Source organism: Ornithodoros turicata, chromosome 2 (genome assembly GCF_037126465.1).
Source record: "Ornithodoros turicata isolate Travis chromosome 2, ASM3712646v1, whole genome shotgun sequence".
Lineage (NCBI taxonomy): Eukaryota > Metazoa > Arthropoda > Arachnida > Ixodida > Argasidae > Ornithodoros > Ornithodoros turicata.
In genome coordinates, this window is record NC_088202.1 from 13,738,903 (window position 1) to 13,747,356 (window position 8,454).

At 42.5% G+C, this 8,454-nt stretch overlaps 1 non-coding gene across 1 annotated transcript; it reads right to left on the reverse strand.

Annotated features, from left to right (window-relative positions):
• Positions 1–6,270: 6,270 nt before the first annotated feature.
• Trnas-gga (transfer RNA serine (anticodon GGA)) lies at positions 6,271–6,342 on the reverse strand. Its single transcript has one exon. It is a non-coding gene; the product is annotated as a tRNA-Ser (tRNA).
• Positions 6,343–8,454: the final 2,112 nt, after the last annotated feature.

Consider the following 8,454-nt stretch of genomic DNA (forward strand, 5'->3'; position numbering starts at 1 on the left):
CTCCGGGGACCTTTTTGCTGGGGACGTTTTCTCCGGGGGCGTTTTCTCCGGGGACCTTTTTTCCTACACCCAAAAAACCCCGCTGCAAAATTTGTCCCCTCATGTTGTCAGCAAGGGACGTTACCAGCGCCACCACAAACTTCAAATTCCATATCAATGGCACTTTTGACTGTGGGACTCAAAACGTAATATACCTTCTACATTGCACCATATGCCAAGCTCAATACATTGGACAAACCTGCACATCATTCAGAATTCGCTTCAACAACCACAAGTCCCACACCAAAACAAAACCGGAACTCCCGCTGTCTAGGCATATGGCCCTTCCAGAACATGCGATTGAGAAACTCTCTATTGCCATATTACAATCCGGATTCAAGAGCGATAGGGATCGTGAAATGAAGGAATCATTTTTAATACATAAATTCAATCCGGCACTAAACGAACACCCGGGATCGCTGTCCACTGTGAAAAACATGAAGAAATAATAACGCCTACAACACAACAAGACGCTACACCCTTTTACGCGACGCAAACGAGTCCTTTCCACACGAATGCATCTTATGAAGAACCCCCCCCCCCTAAACCCCCACCCACGTGCGAAACACACTCGACAGGACCCCGCACACAGAATTTATGACCTCCCTTCGGCAACCTCAACGCACTGCAATTTCCCTTCCCCCGCCACTGTCGAAGCACACGAAAGTGAGTGTTTTCTCTTTGACCAACTCATTATATCTTTTCACTTGAAAAAGAACGGTCCACCGTTCGAAACGTCGTGTCTGTGTAATTTCAAAATGAATTCAATGAAGTCATCTGAAAATATTCCTTTGGTGGTGCTCTGTGCGAACTTATTTCTTCTGTGTATTAATACGGCGCCGTCTGAATCTTCAAGACCTTCAAGTATATATGTAACATAGCCATCCCCAAACCCTCATCATCTCCACCCCACAGCTGTGTCACACGAAGGGCGACCCCTCAGTTCCAAGAAATGGGGAAGAGGACTTCTTCCAAGAACAATTTGGGAGCGACGCTTCGACTGTCCCAGGCAGTCCGGACTCAGCCATCGTCCCAGCCAGTTCATTTCCGTTATAGCTTTTATCCATTGTAAATAGTAATGTAAATAAACCTGTAGTGCCCTCATCATCCAATCACTCATCATCTCACCCCTTCCACACCAAGCCACCGCCACGCGAGTGTTACATATATATATATATATATAGAACAAATAGGTTAATATATCAGACGGCTACGAAGTTGAATAAAAGTGAAATAATAAGACTTGGACTACAGATTACAGGAACGTTAACAAAAACTAATTTATTTAATGGGCAATTTCACACATAGATAAAAAAAAAAAAAAGAATGGTCGACGTTTCGACAGTGGCACTGTCTTCGTCAGGACAAATTCTCTCGTTGCATTCCTTGCACGTGGACGCGGCTCTCAAATAGTACATGTAGATACGTGCACCAGACATTTTTTCAAGACAAATGATAATCTTAATTTACATTGCATGATATGTCAATCGTTTATGATCCTACCGCAATTCGCAAAAGTTACCTTTTCGTAGGTAAATATACCAGAAACATTCGTACTGAATTCGAACTTTTATACTTTTCATTCAAGTTTGTGACTGAAACTTTAACGTCCTCGTCGATATGCTCGTCGTCGACAAGAGGAGCAGACTGAGCGGCATCTGCATCATTACGTGTTTTGAAATGTTGCGGTAGTCGGTTAGTCGTCGATAGTATATAGTTCCCGTCTTTTAACTCTTCAAAACGGGCAAAAAAGACGTGAATGTTTTTGAATCTCTATCGTTAAGCGCTGTATTAGGTGTAGTTTCTTTGTCTTACAACTTCAGCAGCTAAATCGCGAGAAACTACGAGCGACTGTAATTACGCTGGTGAGCAGGGTATACTATTTATGTACGTTTGTCTGATAATGTGTAAATATATTCCCTGTTATTACTGTTATTTAAAATAGCGTAAGTGCAGGGTATCTGGTGTGCCAACTCGAATAACTTCTGCTCAGACTTGTAACCAATTTTGTTATGTGTCTTGTCTTTAGTTGGCAGTTTGTCATAGAATTGGAGGATTACTTGCAAAATACTTACGAACAGTGCAGAATAAGGGCCAGCAACTGAAGTGAGGTGTATTGCGTGATTGTTGCAGCAAAATATTTACCATTCTGTCTATGGCAATATGCGCAACGTGAATTTTGCAACACGTTTCTCTGCGGGGTGTCTCAATGAAACTGAATTCCCAGCTCGTTAGCAATCAGATATGGATCAGGCATTAGCAATCAGGCATTTTTTACTGGCTATCGGGCTGATATAATGTCGTAAAGTGTACTTTTTGTGCAAAACAGGATTGCAGGTACTAAAGTAGCAATGTGGGGTAGTTGGCGTTGACATATCAAAGTAGCAGGAGGCAAAGAACGACAATGTACGATGAGAAATCAGTAGTTCTCCTCACTCGTCGTGTGTGTCTTCTGTTGCAACTTTGAGATGGGCAGGACTGCTGATAGTTGGTGAGCCCAAGTTGTCTTCAGGCGAAATTACATTGGTCTACCTTTACGGATTCGCGCCTTAAAATGTTATATGACATGATATGACATGTCTTTTTCCAAGATGTCGAAAAACTGTGTTCAGTCCATTGTGTCGGTAGTAGGCATCACCAGTAATCCAGTTCTTGAACTTTGAATTACTTCCTTCTACGAGAGAGAAGACACCATCAACCGACCACTACCACCCACTGGACTGCATTAGCTGTATGTACTGTGTTTGGAATATGCTGAAATATATGTACCCATTTTTGTGGTTTGTATTAAAGTGCGACATTGATATTCTCTACAGTTTGGTGCTTTCACAGATATTGTAGTGATGTGAGGAGTCTAAGGTGGATCTTCTGCTTCATGGTTGCTCCTGATGTGGAATGACACCAAACATGTTCCTGTTGAATTCACTTCGAAGCTGATTCTGAGCCAGCTTATTATGGCTCTACACTCCATTTGCAAGTGGATAGTGGAACCGAAACTGGATTTCTGCTAAGGAATACATTTCTGGTTCCATAATCCACTTGAAAGTGCATTCCACTTCTCGGAGGAAATTCATTCCTAGATGGAAACCACTTACTCAACAACTACAATCTTCTGGTCACATCTCTGGTCTGTCCGTGAAAAGCAGCGACGTACCTTTCGGTATTGCTCTAGCGACTAGTTGCTGAGTATATCTGAGTTAAAATTAAGTCTACGACGCGTTCACTCCTCTCACACTGCGCGTCGGATATTTGTAAGCCAATTCATTTTCCCGCACAGAGAGCAAGCACTGGACTTCCGTGGCTTTGTCTCCCGTGGCCCAATAGCAAATCGTTTTTCTTTGCCCAGCATGGGCGCTCTTAGGCATGAGCTAGCGGGTACGGCGGGTTCTGCGGGATCTAGAGGTATCGTTATACAGGGTGTTTCACTTAAGAGTGACCCCTAGTTATGAAAAAAAAAACAAAAAAAACTGTACTTCAGATGAACATTAGAAATCTTCTGCGCAATACTTGTGAAGGCTTTTGCCGCCCAAACAGGTGGTTTCCATCCGTGTACCTCATTAGGTTGTCTAATAGGTTAATTGAACTGAAAAATCCCAAGGAAAGGTAACGTTTTTTTGCAGTAATTAGAATACCCATGGCCACAATACCTCATTTCTGTCACAATTACAGGATCTTTCACAATCTTTCCACGAAAATTTCACACCCGAGATCACGTAAAAGCTGCCCAAAAAACCTTCGACCATCAAGGCGCGCTCGCTCAAGTTGCCCCGCAAAAAGTATAGGGAGGAGGACAGGACAACACGGGAAACATCACAGAACATCCGATGTCGGTGATGGCTACGAAACAGATAAGTTTGCAAAGCAAAATGCCTGATTAGGCGGTCCTCGCACTCCTTTTCTTTTTTCTGTTTTCCGAAAGCGCATTTGCAGCGATGGCAAGTTTTCAGGTGTGAAATTTTTGTGTCAAGATCGTGAAAGTAATTGTAACTGTAATTTTGACTGAAATGGGGAGTTATGGCCACGGGCTGTCTAATTAACGAAAAGAAAATTACCTTTCCTGAGGAATTTTTCAGTTCAATTAAACTAATTGGAAAAATTCACGGGGTACACTAATGGAAACCACCTGTTTGGGCGACAAAACCTTCACAAGTATGACGCAGAAGATTTCTAAACAACAAGGTTTCAAGCGCGGTGTCAAACCGAACCCAAACCCAAATCGTTATTTTTGCTGGAAACGAACCCGAACCGAAATTTTCATGACACTGTTGAAGCTGATCCGGAGCAGAACCATAAAAAATAATGGTGGTAACCGGTTCGCAACAAAGCGATTCGGACATAAAATAAGTCAGCATAAGACTTCCTCTCAATCCCCCGGACGAGGAAACATTGGTATCATCATCACGCGTCCATACCATGAATTTCGGAAATTTTCACCTAGCAGTCGTACGAGGACGTATAGTAAGTACACTTTCAGCGTCATTTTAACATGTTGAAGCGCAGTTGTCCTTGTGAGCGCCGCCGCTAGCGCTCTGCGCACGCGCTGTGGCGTCTAGAGTAGTCTTCATAGTCTTCAGAGACGAGACGCAACGCGGGCGAATGCAACAGGAATGGAACCGGCCAGTTATGTAGCTCGATAGGACGAATATGTGATTAAGTAAGCGACCAACATTTCCCTTTGCACGTGAGCAGTAAAAATTAAACAAGTCAGAAACATGAGAAGTGGACAAGGAGTGTATGGAGAACGGCGCCTGTTCGATTGGCCGTGGTTTGAAAAGTAAATGCAGTTCTGCGTATTGGTAATGCAATTGTGTAGTGACACATTGCATTTGTGTTGTGGATTAAGTAGTACACTGCTGTGACCTCGGACAGAGTAAGGCTGGCAGGCTTACTATCGACGTGCTTCAGAACGGTGTCAGATGGATTCACGCTGCGATTGCGATGTGCCGGCAAGCACTGTCGTCTATGTAACGCTGTCCATCTTATTAGGCTTCTGTGTCGTCCCTCGCCATAGCCGAAGGGGACGGAGCACCAATCCACCAAGAAAAGGGGATACACTCAACGTGGGCACCCGCAGAGGCGAGAAGGAACGGCACCACGCACTTGGTTAACAACGAGAAAACGTCATTTAATGAATACAACGAAACGCTTATTATTCCCTTTAAATTATCCATAACACAAACCGCTACAGTACAAACGTGATTTAGTATGAACTCTGCTAAACGCTAAGACAGGATACTTCAAAGGAACGATTACGCAAAATGCGCTACAAATGCAAACATGCGGACACAACTTGAATGTATGGCACGATACAATTTAAACGAATGATAACGCAAACTGCAAACTAAACTCAAATGACATAGTCAAACGCGGGAGATACAACCAGGCGGCAAGAATGACTGACCCTGATTTTGCGCACCCCGACGACACCACATGTTCACCAGCCCATGGACGATGGCGTGGCAGACGAGCTCTGATGACGACTTCGGCAGTGACCTACACGGCCGGCTTTCCATGCTGTGGCTTTCGGTTGCTGCTTCCGTATGAAGGTATGAAGGCGTGCTGTTATCATTGATAATGGTGAATGAGCCGCGAGCGCCGCGAACAAGTGGGTACGCTCTTCAAAATTAACTACACCACACAGCAAGCTCGTAACCAACTATCGTCCCGAATAACAACGTTCTCCCCCGATTAGTTGAAGACAGCAGGCGGAGAGTTTCTTTTTGTCCTGATCTACAGCATCAATGATACAAGGAACTCATCTGTTAAGTGAAAATTCGTGAAGTACACAGTACATGTGTAGGACAGATGAGAGTATACTTTCTATGTAACACTCATTTTTTCATTGCTGGTAAAGTGCTGCCATAAAGAACCCATGTATCTCGTGACTGTGATGCAATAAACCCAGCCCTCACAGCCCGGCGACCGACCCGACCAGGTCGGCTCCCGTCCATGGACCGGCATAAGGTTTGCAACACGGGGACGCCAATGGTCCGTTGTCGGCAGCCTGTACCGTACCCCAAAGATTTCCCGAGATGCAGCCAATGCACCCTTACGGGGGCCTCCTTTCCTGACACGTGTGTTAATTTGCGCGATTTTTAACAATCAAAACAATCAATGTGCATGTAAACAACGAGATTTGGCCGAGGCAGACCAACAATTAGGGACGACACAGACAAGTAAGCCTCAAACGCCCAGAAATTAACGAAATGCAAACAACTCAGGGAAAAGAGGTGCTGACGCCAGGAATCGAACCTGGGTCTTCTGATTTCCGGTCAGATATGCTAACCGCTACACCACACCAGCACGCCGTTTCCCTTTGAGCGCCTCTCAAGTACGGGGGGGGGGGGGGACGGACAACCTTTCACCACTTGTAACAGGTCCTCAAACCTGAAGAAGTGCAGCCTACTGCACGAAAGTCTTGTTTTTAATGTATATAGTAAACAGCTGATGCTCTTAACCGTCTTTGTTATTTTTGATTCTGCATCGCCGGAAACTTGCACATTGTTTTTCTTCACGTTCTACGATTTGAGCATATAGTTAGTATACTCGTTTAGTGTTTAGAAGCAGTTTAGAAAGTATATGTTATTAGCACTTTAGTGTGTAGATAGTTCTTAGTAATAGTCAGCAAGGTTTAGCGTTCAGGTAGTATAATCGTTTAGTGTTTTGGTAGCAGTGTATAATGTATATTTTAGTAGTACTTCAGTATTGCGTTAGTTCGTAGTTGGAGAGTGATTAGTGTTTAGCATTTAGATAGTATACTTGCCTAGTGTTTTAGTAGCTGTTTAGAACGTATATTTTGGTAATGCTTTAGTATTGATTAGTACGTAGTGGTAGAGTGACTAGTGTTTAGAATGTAGATAGTATAATCGCTTAGTGCTGTAGTAGCAGTTTAGAATGTATATTTTAGTAATGCTTTAGTATTCAATTAGTTCTTAGTAGTAGAGTGACTAGTGTCGAGAATTTAGATAGTATAATCGCCTAGTGTTTTAGTAGCTGTTTAGAACGTGTATTTTAGTAATGCATTAGTATTGATTAGTACGTCGTGGTAGAGTGACTAGTGTTTAAAATGTAGATAGTATAATCGCTTAGTGCTGTAGTAGCAGTTTAGGATGTATATTTTAGTAATGCTTTAGTATTGAATTAGTTCTAAGTAGTAGAGTGACTATAACCGAGAATTTAGATAGTATAATCGCCTCGTGGTGTAGTGGCAATTTAGAATGTATATTTTAGTAGTACTTCAGTATGTAGTTAATTCGTAGTACAGTGACTAACGTTTTGCATTTATGCAGTATAATCGTTTAGTGTTTAGTACCAATTTAGAATGTATATTTTAGTATTTAGTTAGTGTAACCGTTCAGTGTTGTGATATCAGTTTTGAATGTATATTCCAGTAGCACATTAGCATGGAGTTAATTCTTAGTAGCAGAGTCAGGAACGCTAAACGTTTAGGTAGTATAATCGATTAATACTTTTGGTAGCAGGTTGGAATGCGTATTTGCACTTTAATAATCGGTAATAATTGCCGAATAATTGCTTCGGAATAATTGCTTTAATAATTTGCACTTTAGTAATCGGTTCATCCTAGCAGAGTGACTAACGTTTAGTGTTCAGTTAGTATAATCGTTTAGAGTTTTCGTAGCAGTTTATAATGTATATTTTAGTAGTACTTCAGTATTGCGTTAGTTCGTAGTAGTAGAGTGACTAGTGTTTAGAATTTAGATTGTATAATCGCCTAGGTTGGCAACACGGGGATGCCAATGGTCCGTTGTTGGCAGCCTGTACCGTACACCAACGATTTCCGGAGCCGAGGTGCAGCCAATGCACCCTTACGGGGGCCTCCTTTCCCGACAGGAGTGGTAATTTGCGCGTTTTTTACAATAAAAACAATATGTAATTGTAGAAAACACGATATTGCATCATAGTAATCAGATACTTGGGTTCTTGATGGCATCGCTTTACCAGCAATGAAATATACTCTAATGATGAAAGATGGAAGTCACTGAAAAGGTTAGCCAGCTGTAGGACTCGAACCCACATCTTCTGTATTACGTGCATGTAGGTTCGAGTGCTACAGCTGGCTAACCTTTTCAGTGACTTCCATCTCTCATCACTAATTTATCAGGCATTTGAGACCTTGTATGTATTTGTCCTTTCTGTGTCCCAACCTCAGAGCATCAGTTGCGTCGTGTTATACTCTCAAGTTTTTCTCAAAGCACAGAAAGTGGAATGAGACGCAGTCATTATTAAAGCAGTCATTCTTGAAAAATCCTAAAACAGCACGTATCTAGAAGTATGCATCCCGACATTTTTCCATGCAAACAAACCGAAACCCAAACGAACGAGAAACGTTTTGCGGACTTTTTCTTATCAGCATCACTGTCTATAGTCAGTGACAACTTCACTCCTACAATTGGG